The sequence below is a fragment of the Lissotriton helveticus genome, chromosome 2_1 (assembly GCF_964261635.1).
Source record: "Lissotriton helveticus chromosome 2_1, aLisHel1.1, whole genome shotgun sequence".
NCBI lineage: Eukaryota > Metazoa > Chordata > Amphibia > Caudata > Salamandridae > Lissotriton > Lissotriton helveticus.
This window is the reverse complement of record NC_136059.1, coordinates 247,804,251-247,825,461: the sequence shown is the minus strand read 5'-3', so window position 1 is coordinate 247,825,461 and position 21,211 is coordinate 247,804,251.

Sequence of the window (21,211 nt, the reverse complement as noted above, 5' to 3'; positions counted from 1 at the left end):
AAGTTACAGGATGAAGACGGTGTAGTATTGCATCTTGTTAGAAGAGCCTCACAATTCTTTATGGAGATGTCAACAACTTTAGTGAAATTTAATGTTTGCCTGAACACAACAGCTAGGCCACCTCCTTTTTTGCCTATACAATTTTGGGTGATAGTTTGATAGCCTACAGGAATGGCTTAATGCAGGACTGGAGCCATATCATCTCCCAAACATGATTCAGTTATGAATAGTATGTCTGTTTTTGCATCTGTGAGAAGGTCGTAGATGTGATGTTTGTTTTTAGAGAGAAATCGAGTATTTATTAGTAGACAGTTTAGAGAATGGCCTCTGGTGATAGTGAGACTTTGTTTTGTAGTAGAGTGAACAGTATTGTGTGTGTTTTTAGTGCTGGCATTAACTGTATTAGGATAGCAATTGTGTAGCTGTTCTGTATCATGTTCCTCATCCAGCATGCTAAGAAGGCATTTTGATGGGTCTGCATGTGTATGTGGTGGAGATGGTGTTTGAGAGTGAATTGGTGTGCTGTGTTGTTTTCAGATATACCATCTAGATACTAAGGTATGGGGTCTGCTGACAAATCCCAGCGAACGTCAATTATATAATAATACTTTTTCTTACCAAGGGGAGGGTGGTTAGGCCTTATAACCCCTTAGCCACTGTCTTTATAAGAATACATCTCTCTTTATGATATATAGACTTGCTACAATGCTAACTGTGTTGAGTATATGCATTTTGTTGTTGGTAGTGGCTTGTATACTGCGTCATAGAGCACGATAGTTAAAATAAACATTTTAAACAATACTCATGTCTCAGTCATTTCATATTATAAGTACGAGTGAGTGAGCAAAAGGGCATGTCTTCTTACCGCGATTCCTGAGAGAGTCGGCAGTGTTGTTTTCTGGGGTGCCTAATCATTTGCATCTTCGTGATTGTTTAGGAGAGATGGGGAGACACTAAAGCTAGTCAGTCCAGGGATTGTGGGTAGGTAGGAAGGCTTAGCCCCTATACACAAAGGTCCCGTATTCTTGCGCATAGTTCTGTGTATGTGCAAAATCCCTGCAACAGCATAGACTGTCAGGGTGTAGTGGCATGAAATGGCATGGTGTAAAATGGCATACTGGAGTGGCATAGAGAAGAGTAGTGTGTCGTAGGATAAATTGAAGTAAATTGGCCTAGAGTGGCGCAGAGGGAGTTGAGAAGAGCAGCGTACAGTGGAGTAGTGTCGAAGAGTGGAGTAGAGTTTAATGGAGTAGAACGTCGTGGAGTGTTGTAGTATGGAGTAGAGTGGCCTAGAGTGAAGTTGCATAAAGTACAGTGGTCCAAAGTAGATTGGCATAGAATGCAGTGGCTCAGAGTGCATTGGTTTTAAGAAGAGTGTATTGCTGTATTTGTTATTTGTTATTTATGGATATTTGTAAAGCGCGAACTTTCACTCCGGAAGGAGCATCTTGGGGCTGAGCATGCGTGTAAATGATACATGGTGAGAATCTAGATAGCTGCCAGTACTGAGGTGTCTGATTGTTGATACACCCATGTCTTCAGGAGTTTCCTGAAGAGACTCTCCTTTTTAATTAGTCTGAGGTTGACGGGCAAGTTGTTCCACGCCCTTGCTGCCAGGACGGTGAAAGTTTTCCCACCCCTAGTTTTATACTTGAACCTCGGAATTGTGATGAGATTGGTCCCTGAGGATCTCAGACATCTTGTGGGGTTGTAATGCGTGAAACGATTAGCAAGGTAATGGGGCCCTGAATTTTTCGTAGAATTAAACACAGTCAGTAGACGTTTGAAAAGGATTCTTTTGTGGAGTGGCAGCCAGTGGAGGGAGTCTAGTGCTGCTGAGGCTGATGACCTTCTAGGGAGTTTCAGTACCAATCTGACAGCCGCGTGCTGTATACTTTGTAACTTCCTAAGAGTGGACTTCTTCACACCAGCCATTAAACCATTGCAGTAGTCGAGTCGGGAGAGTATTAAAGCTACCGCGACCGATTTTCTAGCTGCAATGGGGAGGAAGTCGAAGAATTTCTTTAAGGATTTAATAAGTCCGAAGCAGCGCCCAGCAGTGATCCTGACGTGGTCATCGAAAGAGAGGGATGAGTCAAATTGCACGCCTAGGTTCCGAGCGGAGGACACTGCACTGGGTGGGGCCTCTGATCCTTTGGCCCACCATTCTTTCGGGCAGAAAGATAGGTCTTTACCCAGCGGTATGATTTCGGTCTTCGCACTGTTGTACCTCAAGTGGTTTTTGTTCAACCACTGGAATACATCAGTGAGACAGTTCCGAAATCGCAAGTCTGCGTCCGTACACTTTTTATCGATGGTGACGACAAGTTGGGTGTCGTCGGCGTATGACGTGACGAGGATCCCATGAGACTCTATCACAGCGAGGAGGGGAGCCATATAGATGTTAAAGAAAAGTGGGCTTAATATGGACCCCTGGGGTACTCCTGATGTAATGGGTTTTTCGCTGGATAGGTAGGGACCCAATGACACAGTTTGGGACCTGTTAAACAGGAAAGATTTTACCCATGCCAACACTGTGTCTGTCACGCCAATCTCTCGCATTCTATTAATCAGAATGACATGAGAGATAGTGTCGAACGCTGCTGTTAGGTCAAGCAGGATGAGGACGGCTTGCCTTCCCTCATCCTGCAGGAACTTGATGGAATTGGATAGTTCTATCAAGGCTGTTTCAGTGGAATGGCCGGAGCGAAACCCCGACTGTTGGGGATGCAGGATGTTGTGAGTCTCTACAAATGTTTTTAACTCTCCGTGCACTAACTGTTCCGTGATCTTACCTAGAACAGGTAGTAGTGAAATGGGGCGCATGTTGGTAGGGTCAGTTGGAGATTTGTTCTGCTTCTTCATCAGGGGCTTCACAATAGCCTTTTTCCAGTTGCTGGGCACTATCCCTGAATGAAGAGATTCATTGATGATGGCATTGATGCTGGGATTTACTACCTCGATTAGATGGTGTAGGATGCTAGGAGGACAGGAGTCGGTAGGGGCTCCTGATTTGCAGGCCAGAATTGCCTTGCGTGTTTGTTGGAGGGAAACAGGTTTAAAGCTGCAAAGAGGGGGGTAGTTATCAGTTACCTCATGAGGAGTGATCGAGGGGGGAAAAAAGTCTCTCTGAATATTAACAATTTTATCCACAAAGAAATCTGCGATTTGATTACACAGAATTTCGGACGGTGGGATTTCGGGCATGAGAGCTTTGGGGTGGGTAAAAGACTTGACTATTGAAAAGACAGTTTTTTGTTTTTGGTGAGCTTCATTTATAGCCTTAGTAAAATATTCCTTTTTAGCCGCTTTTATACTGGAGAGGTATATTTTCCTCTGCTGAACATAAAGTGTTCTTGAGGCCTCATCATAAGTTTTTCTCCACTTCCTTTCTAGTATTCGGCAAAGGAGATGGCTATCGGTTAAGGTCTGGGTAAACCAGGGTGCATTTAGCTTTCTTTTGTGACATTTCGCATGGTGGCCATTGGTGTCGGAATTATCCGAGACGATTTGGTCCATCCAGGCATGGAAGTTGCGGGAATCCACTACTGCATCCCCAACTAGTTTGGGGGCCTGGGCCAGGGGTTGGGTATCCAGCTTAATACGGTCAGTCACTTTTCTCCAGTTGACTGTGAAGGAGGGGTGGGAACGCTTAATGCTAGGTAAGGCGTGGGCTTGTATCTTGATGTCAAATGGAATGAGACAATGATCAGTCCAAATGTGAGGGATCGGAGGGGACGTGGTCATGGTTGTAAGATTAGAGCAAATGCCATCGAGAGTATGGCCTGCACGGTGGGTAGAAGCGGTAACAAGTTGGGATAATCCAAAGATGTTTAACGAGTGTTGGAAGCAGATGTTGTGAGGATAAACACACGATTCTAAATGTATATTCATATCCCCTAATAGAGTGAAGTTGGGATAATGTAGAATAAGTGCCCCGAGAACATCATCTTAGGAGTCCAAAAAGGAAGTGGCATTGCCAGGAGGGCGGTATATCAGTCCCCCCGAGAAGGAGGTGGAGGCATTAATTTTAATCGAGAAGCCTATGCCCTCGCTTCCTTTAAGGTGGCCTAAGTCAAATGTGTGGCAAAGGAAGATTTTCTTAATAGCAAGTGCTACCCCGCCCCCACGCCCAATGGGTCTGTCCCGCCTAAAAATAGTGAAGTCTGGGGGAAGGGCAATTGCCAGATCAGGATTAGATGAGTCATTAAGCCAAGTTTCAGTAATAAAAAGAGCATCCAAATCGTGACATAATATTAAATCATGTATGTCTTGGCAGTGGCAGGATAGGGACCTGGCATTAATGAGACCTCCTTTAAAATTATTGGGATTACACTTTGATGGGGACGACGTGTCATGTGCTTCAAAAGCTGTCACAGGGGACATCCATTTGCAATGTAGGCATGAGAAGGGGCCCCAGAGGAGGTCGATAGGGGGGCAGCCCTTACAGTGATCACCCATTTCAAAGCGTAATGCGAGTAAATCATTGCTGTCATACCTGATGATAGGAAGCTTTTGGGCAACATGCCCTGCGCCCGGCGCTGTCCTGGCGCGGACGGGCGCAGACGGGCTTGGCTTAGGGGCGGCTTCGACGCGCATCCGGCGCGCCCGCTGCGCCAGCCCGCTGCGCCGTCTGGCCGGCCTACACATGATATAGGGAGAAAAGAGGGTGGGAGGACGGCGCGCCTAGAGCGCTCTCCCCGCCTCACTAAAGATGGCGCCCACCGCCGCCGAGTGTCGGCTAAAAAGCGGCTGGGCCGAGTGAGGGAGATCGATAGATGGTCAGAGTGTCAGTGTGCCTAAAAAATTCATTCCCGTTATTTCTGAAAAGCCCCCAGGGTAAAATCGGGACAGTTTTAAAAACGCTCCAAGTGCAAATAACAAATAGTAAAACAGGTAGCAAGGTTGACACCACGTTAAAAATCACATGCAGCTCGCAGCCCCAGTTCCCCTCACCAGGGAGAGCTTCTGAAAGGCCCTGTAGAGTGAAGTGGCATAGAGTAGAGTGGTTAAGAATAGAGTAGAGTAGAGTGGCAATGCGTAGACTGCAATGGCACAGAGTGGAGTGGCACAGGGTGCAATGCAGTGGCATATAGTAGATTGTCTCAGAGTAGAGCGAAGTGGTGCAGGGTGAAGTAGAGCGGTGCAGTACAGAGTACAGAGGTACTGCGTAGAGTGGCATATAGTGCAGTGATTTAGAGTCATGTAGAGTGCAGTGGTGCAGAGCAGATTAGAGTGGCGTAGAGTGATTTGGCATAGAGGAGTGGTAATGAGTAAAGTGTGGTGGCATAGAGTAGAGTCGTAAAGAATAGAGTGAAGTGGCAATGCGTAGAGTGCAATAGCATGGAGTGGAGTAAAGTGGAGAGGTGCAGGGTGAAGTGGCGCACGGTGGAGTGCAGTGGCATAGAGTGCAGTGGCATATAATAGATTGTTTCAGAGTAGAGTGATGTGGTGTAGGGTGAAGTGGAGCGGTGCAGGACAGAGTGCAGAGGTATTGGGTAGAGTGGCATAGAGTGCAGTGATGTAGAGTCACATAGAGTGCAGTGGTGCAGAGTAGATTAGAGTGGCGTAAAGTACATTGGCATAGAGGAGTGGTAATGAGTAAAGTACAGTGGCATAAAGTGAATTGGTGCAGAGTAGCAAACAGTTCAGTGGTGGAGAGTACAGTCTTGCAGAGTAGAGTGTCTTAGAGTACAGTGGTGTAGAGTGCAGAGGCTTAGATTAGTGTTTTGCAGAGTAGAGTGCTGTAGGGTGAGAGTGGCATACAACACAGTGGTGCAGAGTAGAATAGAATGGAGTAGAGTGCAGTGACGTAGAGCACAATGCTGTAGCGTGATGTGGTGTAGAGTTCAATGGCACAGAGTGCAGTCTTGTAGAGTGTCTTAGAGGGCATTGGTGCAGAGTGCATTGGCGTAGATTGCAGTGGCATAGAGTAGAGTGTAGCACAGCAGAGTGGTGTAGGGAGCAGTGGCGTACAGTACAGTGGTGCAGTTGAGAATAGAGTGGAGTAGAGTGCAGTGACGTAGAGCGCAATGGTGTAGAGTGGCGTAGCATGCAGTGGTGTAGAGTTCAGAGGCACAGATTGCACTCTTGTAGAGTGTCTTAGAGTGCAGTGATGTAGAGTGCAGTGGCGCGGACTGCAGTGCCGTAGAGTAAAGTATAGCATTGTAGAGTGCTGTACAGGGCAGTAGCATACTGTACAGTGGTGCAGAGTAGAATAATGTGGCATAGAGTGTAGTCACATACAGCTCAATGGTGTAGATTAGCATAGAGTGCAATGCCGTAAAGTGTTGCAGAGTAGAGTATAATGGTATAGAGTGTAGTGGTGCAGAGTAGTTGGCGTAGAGTGCATTGGTTTTGAGCAAAGTGGTGTAGAGTACATTGGGTAGAGTGCAGTATTTAGAGTAGAGTAGTGCAGCATAGAGTAGAGTGGCATAGAGTGCATTGGTGTAAAGTAGATTGTTGCAGAGTAGAGTGAAGTGGTGTAGAGTGGAATACTGCAGGGTAGAGTAGAGTGGCATAGAATGCACTGGAGTAGATTGGAGTGGCCTAGACTGGAGTGGTATAGAGTGCAGTGGTGCATAGTAAAGTAGCATGCATTGACACAGAGTAGAGTGGTGCAGAGTAGAGGACAGAGGTGTAGAGTGAAGTGGTGCAGAGGCATAGAGTGAAGTGGTGCACAGTAGATTAGAGTGGCAAGTTCTCAACTTCAAGGACCATGACGCCATCCTGCGGGTGGCCCGGGCGGCTGGTCCCCTCAAGTTTCAAAACCACGTTATCATGATATTCCCGGACTACACCAGGGAGGTCCAAGTCCTCCGGCGCTCCTACATGGAAGTCAAGAAAAAGCTGTGCGCCCTGGGATTACAATACCACCTCCAATTTCCGGCACGCCTCAGGGTATTTTTTCAAGGCAAGACACAATTCTTTAAGTCACCCCAGGCGGCATGGACATGGCTGATGGAGGAGCGCCCCCTCCGCCAACGGCGCAACACCTCCCCGTAACACATGGAGTCGCAGCCCGAAGGGCAGATGTCATCAGGATGCCAGCGTCGCACGCGGTCGCGCAGGTGGCGCCAATCACAAGCACCAGCACTCAGATCCTTGAGTGTGATGGCTCCAGATCCTCATGACTCCTCCAGCCAGTCGGGCTCTCCGCCACGCAACAGGCATCGCTTTCTCGAGAACTTAACAAGCGCGTCCCTACCGATGGCCCAGGTGGACTCAGACCTTTCCTGCACCCCCACTCTCTAACAGCAATGCAGTCAGACTCAGACGTATGTCCACCATCGGGGGGGAGGAGGGGGGGCGCCTCGCCGATCATCAGACTTTTGGTATTTCCTTATGTTCATTCACAATGTTTAATGCCGATTCACTGATGATCTGTTCTTCTGGAGGGGTCCTCCACGCAAACAATCCGAGCGTTTTAGTTTGGTCTAGTTAAATGGGGAGTCGACAGATGCTTCCGTTCTCGAAGTATAGGGTCGGGGGAGGGTGAAGGGAGTGGGTTTGGAATTTTTGTTGTTGTTGTTGTTGTTGTTGGGGGATGGGAATGTTTGCTCCCAAGTTTATTATTGCTTTTTGTTGTTTTGCTGCACCAACACCTGGGATCCACTGCTATATGGGTCCGATACACATGGTCCTTCCCACCATTGCACTTTCACATCTGCGCCAGGTCCCACATTTGCCGTCGGCTCTCCAAGGTCCGATGAGCCACTGTAACGACCTCCAGCCCCCATGACTGACACACTATCTCCGAAAGCAGCCCTACATATTTTATCCCGGAACGTTAATGGCCTACTAGACCACCACAAACGAACTGCCATATTGCGCTACACACAGCGCCTCAATATAGAAGTGCTTCTGCTTCAAGAGACGCACCTGATGGGTAATCAATGCCCCTTTTTAGCGCGTTACGGCTACAATAGGGTTTGGCACTTGGGCTTCACTCGAGGTTCTCATGGCGTGGCCATAATACTGAAGCGCACCCTCTCCTTTGTGCTTACACAAATTATTCATGACCCGCAGGGCAGGTTTGTGATCATTTGTGGTAAACTTGGGGGCACCCCTTAAGCTTGTGTTCATGTACTCTCCCCCCTCGATGCTCGTCACAACTCTCAAACAATCCACTGCTCTGCTGCCCACCCTCCCCCTGGGGTCCACCATTATGGGGGGCGACTTTAATGCGGTCTCCACCCCGCTTCTTGACATAACAGGCCCTCCATCTATTTCCAGGATGGCGCAAGCGAAACAGTTAACAAACTGGGCTGAATCCCTTGGCCTCTGCGATGCATGGCGAATCTGGCATCCACGCGCTAAACAGTTCATGCACACCTCTGCCGCACACCACACGTAGGCGCGCATAAATACCATTTTTGTTCCGTCTACGGACTTCACCACAATCCAAGATGTCCGCATAATCCTGAGAGGTATCTCTGACCATTCCCCGCTGCTCCTTAGTTCAGGGACTCCTCCCCCCTACTCTTGCCCAATGTGGCGGTTGAATGCCTGGTTTCTTCAGGACAAGGAATTCAAGAAGGCGGTGGGACTGGAGCTGAAGCAATACTTTGTCACCAATGTGGGGTTGGTCCCTTCCCCGGGTACCCTGTGGGAGGCGGACAAGGCCCCTATTCGTGGCTTTGCCAAAGGCCACATCCAACGGTAACGGCAGGCCCAACTGTTGCAGATCCCTTCACTGGAGGCGCAGGCTCTACGCCTTGAGTACTCCCCCTCCTTGATGGCGACGCTGCTCAAGAGGGGTGCCTCATGAGCATTCAAAATGAAATTAAGCAACTCTCGCTGGAGGTTGCCAAGCTTCTGTTGAGATCTTCTGTGGCCAGAGTTTATGGTTGGGGTGACAAAAACGGCACAATCCGACATAGGCTTGCCACGTAACCCGGAGTAAACCACATTATCCCACAGATACTGGATCAGGAGGGGTCGACACAACAGTTCTCGTTGGCTACGGCCGGCGCATTCGCCGCCTTCTACCGTCAACTTTATGCCAAACGGAGCCCAGTGCGGTCGCTCTGCGAGCTGATGGACGCGACGGGTGCCCACCTCCCTCAGCTGGACTCTACTACTCAAGCCGATCTTGACCGCCCAATCTCGCATGACGAGATTAATGAGGCTATTGCTTACACCTCGTCGGGTAAGACTTTTGGCCCGGACTGCCTCCCGCAGGAATACTACACAGCATACCACGAGGCCCTCGTGCCTCGCCTCCCTGACTTGTATGCCGAGGCCTTGGAGAACTGTTCCTTCCCGCCCGAGACAGACATGGCCACCATCGTAGTCCTCCCGAAGTCACAACCGCCATCTCCCCACTGTGCTGACTATCGTCCCATCTCCCTTATTAACACGGATGTTAAACTGTACGCTGCAATTCTTGCCCAACGGCTGAAGCCTAACCACGTTGGTCCACCCGGACCAATGTGGCTTCATGCCACAGCGAAGCACCAGACATTGTCTCTGACAGCTGCAGCTGGCCCTGGCTCACCGCCAAGTGCTTTCCCCTTACTTGGCACTCCTTCTCGTCGATTTTGAGAAGGCGTTCTACTCCGTGAATTGGATATATTTAGATGATTTGCTGACGTTGATGGGTTTCGGCCCTTGCTTCCGTCAGCTGGTTGGGGTTCTGTACACCTGGCCTCAAGCGCGTGTCTTGGTCAATGGGGTTCTTTCTGACGCCTTCCCCATTCAAAGGGGCCGAGACAGGAATGCCCCCTCCCGCCCCTTCTCTTTGCCTTGGCGATGGAGCCTCTAGCGACCTTGATTCGGTCCGAGAGTCTCGTTCGGAGAAGGGAGTGGCCCAACTCTGAAGTGGATAAGATCGCTCTTTACGCAGACGATGTCCTGCTCTTCTTAACCGATCCCGCCCAGTCTAGTCTTTGTTGTCTCCAGATCCTGCGTTCTTTTGGACAAACCTCCGGCCTCCGAATGAATTCTAATAAGTCGGTCCTGTCCCGTTCCTTCTCTCCAGAGAATGTTACAACTGGCAGTCCACGATACCGCTTCGGCGTCAGTCCTTTAAATATCTTGGGATCTGGGTCGCTATCCTCCCGGAATTAGGATGCTCCCTTAATATCACCCCGCTCTTGAAGAAAGCTAAGGTGGATCTCTACAGATGGCAGACACTGCCCTTGAACCCCTTGGGGAGGGTCACCTTGTTTAAAATGATGATTCTTCCCAGATGTCTTTACGTCCTCCAAAAACACCCCCTTCTGTTTTCCACGGGCGTGGTTTCGGGAGTTAGATACTAAAGCTACTAAATTCCTCTGGGGGGAGGGAGGGCCCAGATGGGGTTAAGTACCTGTCAGATTCCATCATTCGACTGGGGCATGGGGATGACACATTTATACCTCTACTACTTGGCAACTCGTCTATTGAGTATACATGACTGGTTCAATGGGGGTTGGTCTGACCCAGCCAATAGGCTTGAACTAAGTGAGCTCGGCCAGCCCAAAATCCAACCACTAATGTACGGTGAATCTATCCCGTCCACCCTGCCTGACGTCACGCGCCCGTGCTCCTAGCCTGGCGGGCTGCTCTACGACATACCAAGTGGACACACAAACTCATTCAACCCACGCCTCTATGGCATGGTACATGGCTCGGGGAGGTCAGTGGGTTACAGGGCTTCCGAACGTGGAATCTCATTGGGATCTCTCAGCTCGGCGATGTGTGGGCGAGCGGCCACATGCGCTCTTTTAAAGACCTCCAGTCCAGATACTCCCTGCACCCATCACAATTTTACAAATACCTACAACTGTGACACACCCTTCACGTACATATACCCGATGATACCAAGATCCCTGAATACAGTCCCCCCAACGCACAAACCATGCTAGGTGACTTGGGGAAGGAGGTCTTTACCGCATCTACAGCACGCTGGTCAACAACACCCCGACCTCACTAGACTGACTCAGGGGCCAATGGGAGGAGTGGGTGGGTTCTCTGGACGAGGACTGGCGAGATGCCCTCATGTCACCCAAGATGGTCACCACATCCGCTAAACTCTGCTTGATCCAATTATACTACTTACACACGGCTACCTAACCCCTCAGCGCCTACATCGAGCCGGCTTCTCCCCATCCCCCTCATGTACGAGATGCGGTCAGGACCCGGATGACTTTTTCCACATGGTGTGGGCATGCCCCGACTGGCGCAGTTCTGGAGAGGGATCGAAAGTGAGCTGACCGAGGTCCTGGGGTGGGAGGTTCCCCATGACCCACGTCACTCTCTTCTCGGGATTACTGATGGACTAGACGGGTCCAGGAACGAGAAGTTACTTCACAATACAGCCATGGTTGTGGCCAAACTGGACATAGCCGCCTCCTGGAAACTTCCCACACCACCAAGTTCTGAGAAATGGTGAAGGGGGGTGGATTGGTGCGCGGCACAAGAAAAACCCATGTATGAGGCACGGGGTGTCCTAGGAAATACCGGAGGGTATGGGGCAAATGGCTGGGGGCCCTGGAGTAGCCTGTTCTTTATACATGATGTTTGTATTCACTGCTGGAAGGTGGGGTTTAAAAGCAATGTCTGTGTTCTTTTAACTGTATTGCGTCAATATTGGTGCTATCCAATGTCGTGTCACTGGTGCTTGTATTCTGTAAAAACAAAACATTTGTTTATCAACAAAAAAAAGGGTGGCATAGAATGCAGTGGCGTAGAGTAGAGTAGTGTAGAATGGTGCAGTGGCACAGAGAAGAATGTGGCATAGTTCATTGGTGGAGAGTGCAGTGTTGCGGAGTTGAGTGTTGTATAGTGCAGTGGTGTTGAGTAGAGTGGTGCAGAGTGCAATGGCATAAAATTCAGTGGCACAGAGTAAAGTGGTGCAGAGAGCAGTGGCATAGAGTACAGTGCTGCAGAGTAGATTAGTGGCGTAGAGTTCAGTGATTTAGAGCGCTGTGACTTAGAGTTCAGTGGTTCAGAGTGCAGCAGCACAGAGTAGAATGTTTCAGAGTAGTATATAGTAGAGTGGAGTGGCATAGAGTGGCGTAGAGAAGAGTAGACTGCAGTGGCACAGCGTGCATTGGTGTAGAGTGCAGTGAAGTAGAGTGGCATAGAGAGCAGTGGTGCAGAAAAGAGTGGTGTAGAGTGCAGTGGTGTAGAGTGTACTGCTTTCGAGTAAAGAGGTGTAACGTGCATTGGTGTAGAGTTCAGTGGCTTTGAAAGGAGTGGCTTAGAGTGGAATAGGACAGAGTGGAATACGGTGGCATAGAGTGCAGTAGTGTAGAGTGGCTTAGAGTGCTGTGGTATAGAGAGCAGTGGTGTAGAGTACAGTGGTTCAGAGTAGAATAGAGCAGTGTAGAGTTCAGTGATATAGAGTAGAGTGTTGCAGAGTAGTGTATGGTGGCGTGTAGTGCAGTGGTGTAGTGTATTTTGATTAAAGTGGTGTAGAGTGGGGCGTGGCTTGAGCGCCGCACAAGATGGCGGCTTGACGTCGGAGCTCCGATGACCGAGCACCGGCGGCGGCAGTTTTCTCCGCTTTCACCGGACTTTTACTGACAATAGACCCAGAATCTGGTGTCGGAACATGAGGTGAGCAGGAGGCTCTGTGCCTTGTTTTTCAACTCCAGCGACATGCGCTCCTTTTCGCAGTGAAATGGTCCGCTCTTACAGCGGCCGCCATTTTCTTTTTGCCGCGATACTTCCACGAGCGGTAATTGCCGCATGAATGCCTCATTCTCCTTTCTTCAAGACTTTTATTGTCTGCTCCCTCCCTCAACAGCCTAAACACATTGCAGAATGCCTATCCAGCTGCAGTTTTCCTCTTTTCCTATTTTGACGTACAAGCGCAGTTTTCAATAACTCTGCCTCATCACCTCACGCTTCATCTTCCCGGTTGGCGCCTTTTTCGACCGCATTTCAATATGCGCTACGCTTGTTGGTCTACCACAGGGTTTCTCTTTGTGCAGTGAGGCAACAGCAGTCTTCCTCACGAACATTGGTTCCATTATAATATTACCATACTGGATGTACTGCGTGTCCTCGCCGTTGTTGTCCTTGCGCTTGTATACACTGCTTATTGATTTACTGCGATGTTCTACTTGCGCACAACATCTATGGAAGTTCTTCTGAAAAGGAGCAGTATGTTACTCAGCTACCTTCTTGACTAATCCGACATCTCCTCAGCATTGTTGAGCGCATTTCCTGTACGCAATAAATAGTGCCGTGCCACAGTGTTTATTCCTTGCATACTATTTATACAAACTTTCTCCTGTGGTCTGTGGTGGCACTAATATTTTCCCTCCTATTTTTTCATGGGGAAACTGCGTACCCTCAAGCTTACTGCTTCTACGCCCAAAACACGTCATTCCTCAGATTCTGACTCCACGACTCAGAACATGCATGTTCCTGTTTCTCATAAGCCGGACTTACCTCCTGGGGCAATTCCAAAAGCTATTTCCTCAAGTAAACTTTTACAATCTGCTTCAACAAAGCGACAAAAAAAGGATCCTCCCTCCCCAGGCTCTTCGTCACATTCGGCATCTATGGATCTTATTCTTGAGGAAATTTGTGCGCTCAAACCCTTCATGGCTGAGACTACTAAGACTTTGCAGTTTCTCCACGACAAATGGTCCACTCTTGAATCGCGGGTTCTTCTGGTAGAACAGACCACGGAGTCCCTTCAGGCCTCGTGTTCTAGGATTTCACTTCTGGAGAAAGATGTCTCTCTCCTCAGGAGGCAGACAGAGGAGTTGGAAAATCGTAATTGTAGAAATAACCTACGCCTTTATGGACTTCCTGAACTTACAGAAGGATCCAATCCAACTGCTTTTTTCCAAACCTTTCTACCGAAAATTTTGGACCTTCCTCCTTCCTCTTCACTTAACATTCAACGTGAACATAGACTTGGTCCTAAAGTTTCCACCAAACCCCGCGGAGTCATCATGCTGTTCTTACAATATACTGACCTCCTTCAGGTACTTTCAGCAGCAAAAGCTAAAAAACAAGTTCTATGGGAAGGTCATCGATTATATCTATCTCAGGATGTGGCTAAAGTGACCGCTGATCGTCGGAAACAATTCCTTGATTTGAGACCACAACTGCGAGCTCTTAATGCCAGGTTTGGACTGCTTCACCCATGTCTCTTCAAGGTGACCTATAAGGATAAGACAACAACTTTCGATGATCCACAAGTCCTTCAAGAGTTTCTTCGTCAACAAGAGGCCGACGTCATGGACACTGCAAGAGCTGTTTAACCACGCATGTTTAATCACGCATGACTAAACTGTTTGCCTTTTTGTTACCCTATTGTATCTTATTTTTGTTCCTTCTTCCCTGCTGATTTATATCATATCCTAGTATTTTGTATTTTGTATTTTGTATTTCGTATGTTTCTCTAACATCCCTCTTAATTTTTGTCTTCTTACAGATCCTCTTCCCTTTTCTTCACCCCGGTGTATTCATGCATCCCTTCAATTCAGTCCTCTGCTGGTTCCTCAGGTGTTCGGTGGCGTGTGTTCCGTTGTCGGTGTCGTCATCTTCTGGCGTCGTCACCCCTCATTCTTCGTTCCGTATCTGTTGGTATGTTTCTATGTTCTTCTTACATTGTTCTGTCCTTTCTACTGTTCTCTTTTACTATCTTCTTTCTTTGCTCTTTTCTCTCCCTTTTTCTTACTGAATTCTCACTATTCTCTCTTAATTTATTTCTCTTACATACTCTATTTCTACATTCATGCTATTATTCTCTTATCTTCTCGACTCACTTTTCTATTCTATCTTCTTTTCCATATCATTCTATTTTTTATTTCTATTCCGAGTAGTTACTTGGAACGTTAAGGGGTTAAATAACCCCATTAAACGTCAACGAGTTCTAACGCATTTGACTAGGCTTAAAGCTGATGTAGCCCTCCTCCAAGAATCCCACCTTTCGGAAAAGGAGGCTGTAAAACTCAAACGTTGCTGGGTGGGACATGTTTTTCACTCTCCTGCCTTGGGTAAGAAAAATGGTTCTGTTATATTGTGTCATAAAAAGTTAACAGTTTCCGTTAAATCTCAAGAATGTGATGTTAATGGTCGTTGGGTTCTTGTAAATCTTCTCATAGATAAAATACCAATCGTTATTTTCAATGTTTATGCTCCCACAGGGGTTGATAAATTGTTTTGGCCTGCTATTTCTGAAAAACTTGTTACGCTTGATGAACAATATGTTATTTTCGGTGGTGATTGCAATCAAGTCCTAGACCCCATTTTAGACAGGAATTCTAGAGTTAAGTTTGTTTCCTCCAAAATGCACTCCCAATTTACTGCATCTATTCAAAATAACGCTTTAGTTGACATTTGGAGACTATGTAACCCTGACCTTAGAGAGTACACTTTTTATTCCCCCACCCACCATTCCCAATCTCGTATTGATTACCTCTTTCTTAGCAAACCCCTAGCCCAACTTGCCCTTCACTCAGACATTGGTTCAATCTTAATTTCAGACCACGCTCCCGTCTTTGTTGATATTGACCTTATTCCCTTCTCTCCTCACTCAGGACGTTGGAGATTTAATAACTCTTTACTCCTTGACTCTGATTTCTGCACTCAATTTACGGCCTTTGCCACTGAGTTTTTTACACTTAATCATCTCCCTGAATCTTCCTTTGTCATGGTGTGGGATTAATTTAAAGCAGCTGTTAGGGGATTTGTCATTAATTATGTTTCTCAAAAGAAAAAGCAATCGATTTCTAAATCAACTCAACTTTTGGATAAAATTAAGAAGTTAGAATATGCTTATTACAATTCTAGCTCTGAATCTTCCCTTCGCGAGCTTATCTCAGCCAAATTTGATTTTAATAAATGTACCACAAATGCAGCATCTAATTCTCTCCTTAAATGCAACTCTCGTTATTATGGAGGTCAAAACAAAATGGGCAAATTACTAGCCAACTATCTTAAAATACGAAAAGACAGAACAAAAATTGACTCTCTACAAGGTCCGGCTGGAATTTCTCTGTTTAAAGATAAGGACATATTAACTCAATTTGTTTCGTTCTATCAAACTTTATACACTCCTGAATCCAGTCCTGATCCCGCTGATCTTCTTACTTATTTTCAAGACATTCCTTCCCCTCTCTCCTCTCATGTTGATTTTCAATCACTTGATTCGGATTTCTCCCTCTCTGAAATTTCACATGCTGTTTCTGTTCTCCGTCGTGGTAAAGCGCCTGGGCCTGACGGTTTCACTATTGAATTCTACAATCACTTTTCCTCCCTTCTCCTTCCTAAACTACTCCTGTTATTTCAATCTTTTGTTGATTCTGGATCTTCCCGGGGAACCTTTCAAGAAGCATTAATTTGTTTAATTCCCAAACCAGACAAAGACCATACCTTATGTAAAAATTATCGCCCCATTTCCCTGGTAAACACAGATTATAAAATTTTCGCCAAACTTTTAGCTCTTAGATTAGATCCCCTATTACCAAACATTATTGGCCCAGAACAATCGGGCTTTGTTAAAGGTCGTTTATCGTCAGATAACTCTCGTGTTTTCTTTAATATTTTGAATAAAGCTCCCTCCCTTTCTTATCCATTGGCTGCCATCTCTCTTGATGCCGAGAAGGCTTTCGATAGAATAGGATGGGACTTTATGTTTCAAGCTCTTCGTTGGTTCGGTTTTTCACCTAAATTCATTTCTCTTATTTCTTTAATTTATTCTAGCCCCCATGCTTCAATTTTTGCAAACGGTATGACGTCCGATTACTTTCCCCTTCAAAGGGGTGTACGTCAAGGTTGCCCTTTATCCCCTCTTTTGTTTGTTTTAGCTTTAGAACCCTTTTTGACTAAGATCAGACTTGATGAAAATATTTCTGGTTTTCGTTATGGCTACCGACAGCAAGTTAAACTATCTGTCTACGCTGATGATATTTTATTATATTGTTCGGACCCACAATCCACTTTACCTTTCTTTTTAGATCAAGTTTCCTCCCTTTCTAATGTTTCTGGTTACCGTCTTAATATTGATAAATGCGAAATCTTGCCCTTGAACCCTCTCTGTCAAAAACATCTCTTTGATACTTCTGGTTTTTCCTGGCAGCCTTCTAAGATTAAATATCTAGGTGTTTGGTTTGCTCCTCGTCTCTTAGACACTCTTAAGTTCAATTTCGAATCACTTTCTATTAAACTTAATGCGGCTATCAATCACTGGAACCCTCTCTTCCTTTCCTGGTGGGGTCGTCTTGACTCCATCAAAATGATGTTGGCACCTCTAGTACTTTATTCCATCTCCATAATTCCCATTCGCATCCCAGACCATTACTTCAAGTCGATAGACTCTATTCTGCTCAAATTTTTGTGGAAGGGTAAGAAATCTCGAATTGCCCTTTCTGCTTTGAAAAAGGATAAATCCCTGGGAGGGGTTAAATTTCCTAGTTTTAAATCTTATCATAACGCTTTTTCATTAAAGCAAGCCTTACGTTGGCTCTCTTCAGATCTTCCTTATTATCCCCCTCTTTGGCTAAAGTTAGAATATTCTTTCCTTCATCCTTTTGACTTTAGTGAGGTTCTTTCCTTTTCTTCTAATGTAACGTCTCTTCGTTCCCCCATTATCTCTCGTTCTCGCTCTCTTCTTCAACCTTACTTACTATCCTCTTATCCTTCTGCTTCCTCCACTCATATCCAACCTATTTGGCATAATAAACACCTCAAAATTCGTAATCGCTCATTATATTGGAAAACCTGGCATTCTCTTGGTTTAAAATGGATCTCTCAACTTCTTTCCGGTAATCAACCTCTTCCTTTTCAAGACGTCCAAAAACAATTTTCGTTGCCCTCCTCTGCTCGTACAAGATATATGTCACTGATTCCTTCTCTTACCCAATACCTTTCTTTACTTCCTGCTACAAACTCTATCCCTATAGCATATCTTCCTGTTTCCAATACACTTGATCAGTCCCCTTCTGCTTCTTTTCTCTATAAGTCTATTCAATCTTCCACTGAGCGTATCAAATCTAAAGTTGAGTTGGCTTGGGAAAAAGATTTATCTCAAGTTTGGTCCTTCACTTTATGGGATAAAATTTGGTCAAAGATTCATAGTACCTCCAGAGCTGCTAACACTACCCAAACCTTATTTTTTGTTTATAATCGTACACTATTTACTCCATTACTTCTGTCATCGTTCTCCTCAGACACTCCCTCCACTTGTTGGTCCTGTCCCTGCTCTTCAGCTGATTTGATGCATATGCTGTTCGATTGTCCTCCCATTTTTCGTTTTCTGGCAATTGGTATGGTCCCAGTTTAAAAAGATTTTCAATTTTCATTTTTCCTTCTCCATTGTTCACATTTTTCTAGGTTCTCTTTCTCCTATTTTTACCGATTCGTCCCACAAACATAAATTACTTGACCTTTTGATAGCCATTGCCCTACACCATATTACTTCTCATTGGAAACAAGCTAATGATGTTTCCTTTAATGCTTGGTGGAATGCAGTCTGTTTTAATCATCGCCTAGACACTAATTTTGTTTCCCCCATTTCCCTTGCAATCAAACGTGATCTTTTATGGCTTCCCCTCACCGAGTATTTATCCAGAGTTATCAAAATCCCACCCACTTCTCAAAGTCGCACCGTTGAAGTCCAAAAACCACCGTGATTGCATTTTCTTAATTGCATTTAATGTTTTTTCATATCACTTATGTGTTTTATTATACAGGTTTTATTATACAGGATTATACCTCAATCCCCCTGTGTTCATGAGCATTATCGTTTGCCCTCTTTTTCTATATGGATATTTTAATCAGTTCTACTTTTTTGTAAGAGAGATTTCTTGTTTTTTATAACTTATGATTGTTTCTTCATTTTCTGTCTTTGCTTCTTTATACTTTAATAAACTTCAAACTAAAAAAAAAAAAAAGTGGTGTAGAGTGCAGTGGCCTTGAGAGGAATGGCGTAAAGTGGAATAGTGCAGAATGGAATAGCGTGGCACAAAATGCAGTGCCATAGAGTAGATTGTTTCAGAGTAGACTGAAGCAGTGTAGAGTCAGTGGCATAGATTACAGTGCAGTATCGTGGAGTGCATTGGTGCAGAGTAGATTAGAGTGGCATAGAGCAGATTGGCGTAGAGTGCAGTAGCATAGAGTGGAGTGGTGCAGAGTGTAGTGACGTTGAATGCGTTGGCATAGAGATGAGTAGTGCAGAATAGACTGCAGTGGCATAGTGTCGAGAGGCATAGAGCTCAGTGGCAGAAAGTGCAGTGTTGCAGACTATCGTAGAATACAGTGGTGTATAATGGAGTGGCGGAGAGTGTTGTACAATAGAGTGGTCCACAGTAGAGTGGCATAGAGAGCAGTGGTGTGGAGTACAGTGGTGTGGAGTACAGTGGTGCAGAGTGCAGTGGCGTAGAGTGTTAAGAGTATAGTGGCATAGAGTGGACTGGTGGAGAATAGATTGGCGTAAAGGGCAGTGGCGTAGAGTGCAGTGGTTAGAGTAGAGTGCAGTGGCGGGGAGTGGTACTGTAGAGTGGCAGAGTGGAGTGGTGCAGTGTATATTGCAGTGGTGTAGAGTGGAGTGGCCCCCAGAGTAATCTGTTTCAGAGTAGAGTGACCTGGCATACATTGGAATGGTGCAGATTAGAGCATAGTGGTGCAAAATAGATTTGACTGGTTTTTTGCAGATGGCATGGAGTGCACTGGTGCAGAGTGGAGTATTACAGAGTAGAGTACATTGCCGTAGAGTGCAGTGACAGAGGGCAGGATTATGGAGTGGAGTGGCATAGACTGCAGTGGTGTAGAGTGCAGTGGTGCTTAGTGCAGTGGTGCTTAGTGCACTAGAGTGCATTGGCGTAGAGTGATACAGAGAAGAGAAGCATAGAGTGAAGTGGCGAAGAGTGGAGGGGCATAGTGTGAGTGGTGCAGAGTAGAGGGCAGTGAATTGGTGCAGGATAGTGTGGAGCGGGGTAGCGCACTGCCATTACAGACAACACATCTTCAAATGACCATTAAATTTTGCACATATATACAGTTTTACTGATAAAAGTATACAGACACACAATATATAATGGTAGAAAATCATATCATTGTGTACTGATTTGTTTTGATGGCATTAAAATATTTGTTTCTACCACACTTCAGAATTACCCCCAGTAGCCAACATAATTGTCACATAAATCCTCTCACTTTGAAGTCAGAGAAAGAAAAGGAAACACCAAGATCCCTCAAGAAGAATAAGCCTAACATTTGACCTCTATCTTTAAATGTGCAGCAAATGTGACATTTGAAAGGCTGTTTACGGAAAGGGGGCACTCAGAAGGATACGGTTAATAAGATTTGGGCAACGGGAGGGATGCATTCAAGCTGGAAAGCTGGATAACTGGATATCCTAAAACAAATAAAGCACACAAATAGAAAGCCAGGAAATGTGAGTTACAAAGCCAATGGTAAGCAAAGGACAGAAGCCTTCGTAGGTCAGCTTTCTGAGGGTCCCCAAGATGTCTAGCATAGGCTGCAACCTAAAAATGTATAAATCCGCACTGAAATAAAATAGTAAACCTACAAGTGCTGATTTGTCTTTTTTTTAGAATCAGAACCTGAAAGTTGTCTAAAAATGTTCAAGTTTACATCTCACGTAAGACCTGCAATGTTCTGGATATTATGTTTGTGCAGAAGGACTAACTAGCACACTTGCTTAGAAAGTCAGGACCTGAGTAACAAAACGTTTAGTGGACCATGTTTCACCCAAGTGTCCAAAAAGTGTCATGCACAGACACAAACGACCTGATTCTGAGTTGAAAATTTTGCAGACATTTACGGTCGCATTAGTATGTAACAGCTGACATTTTTAAGAGTAAATGCGGGTGTGCTGTGTGGTGTGATACATGGGTTGTCATTAGTAGTTAAAACCCACATTTTCATAACTGTAAATATTCACAAACACCCCCAATATGTTTTGCACACCCAGTTTGCAAGGTCGAGTTTAGTGCTAAATAAAATGCTCAAGTGTAAAATGAGGTCAGAAAAATACATAAACATGCTGAAAGCTAGAGCGCAGAGTACTAAATTTTTACAAGAACGTATTTGAAAACTCTGCAACACCTGATATGTCTGCCCTCGCCCTTCTACCCCTCCAACACAATAATGAATGTTGCAATCACACAACTCCTTTCCACCTGGGATTCTCTCAAAATCGATACTTTCTCTGGAGTTTCATCAGCCAGGCGGCATTCATTCGCCAAGGCTAGCGCCGCAGTCACGGCAAACTGGGTTACTGATGAGATTTCAGCCT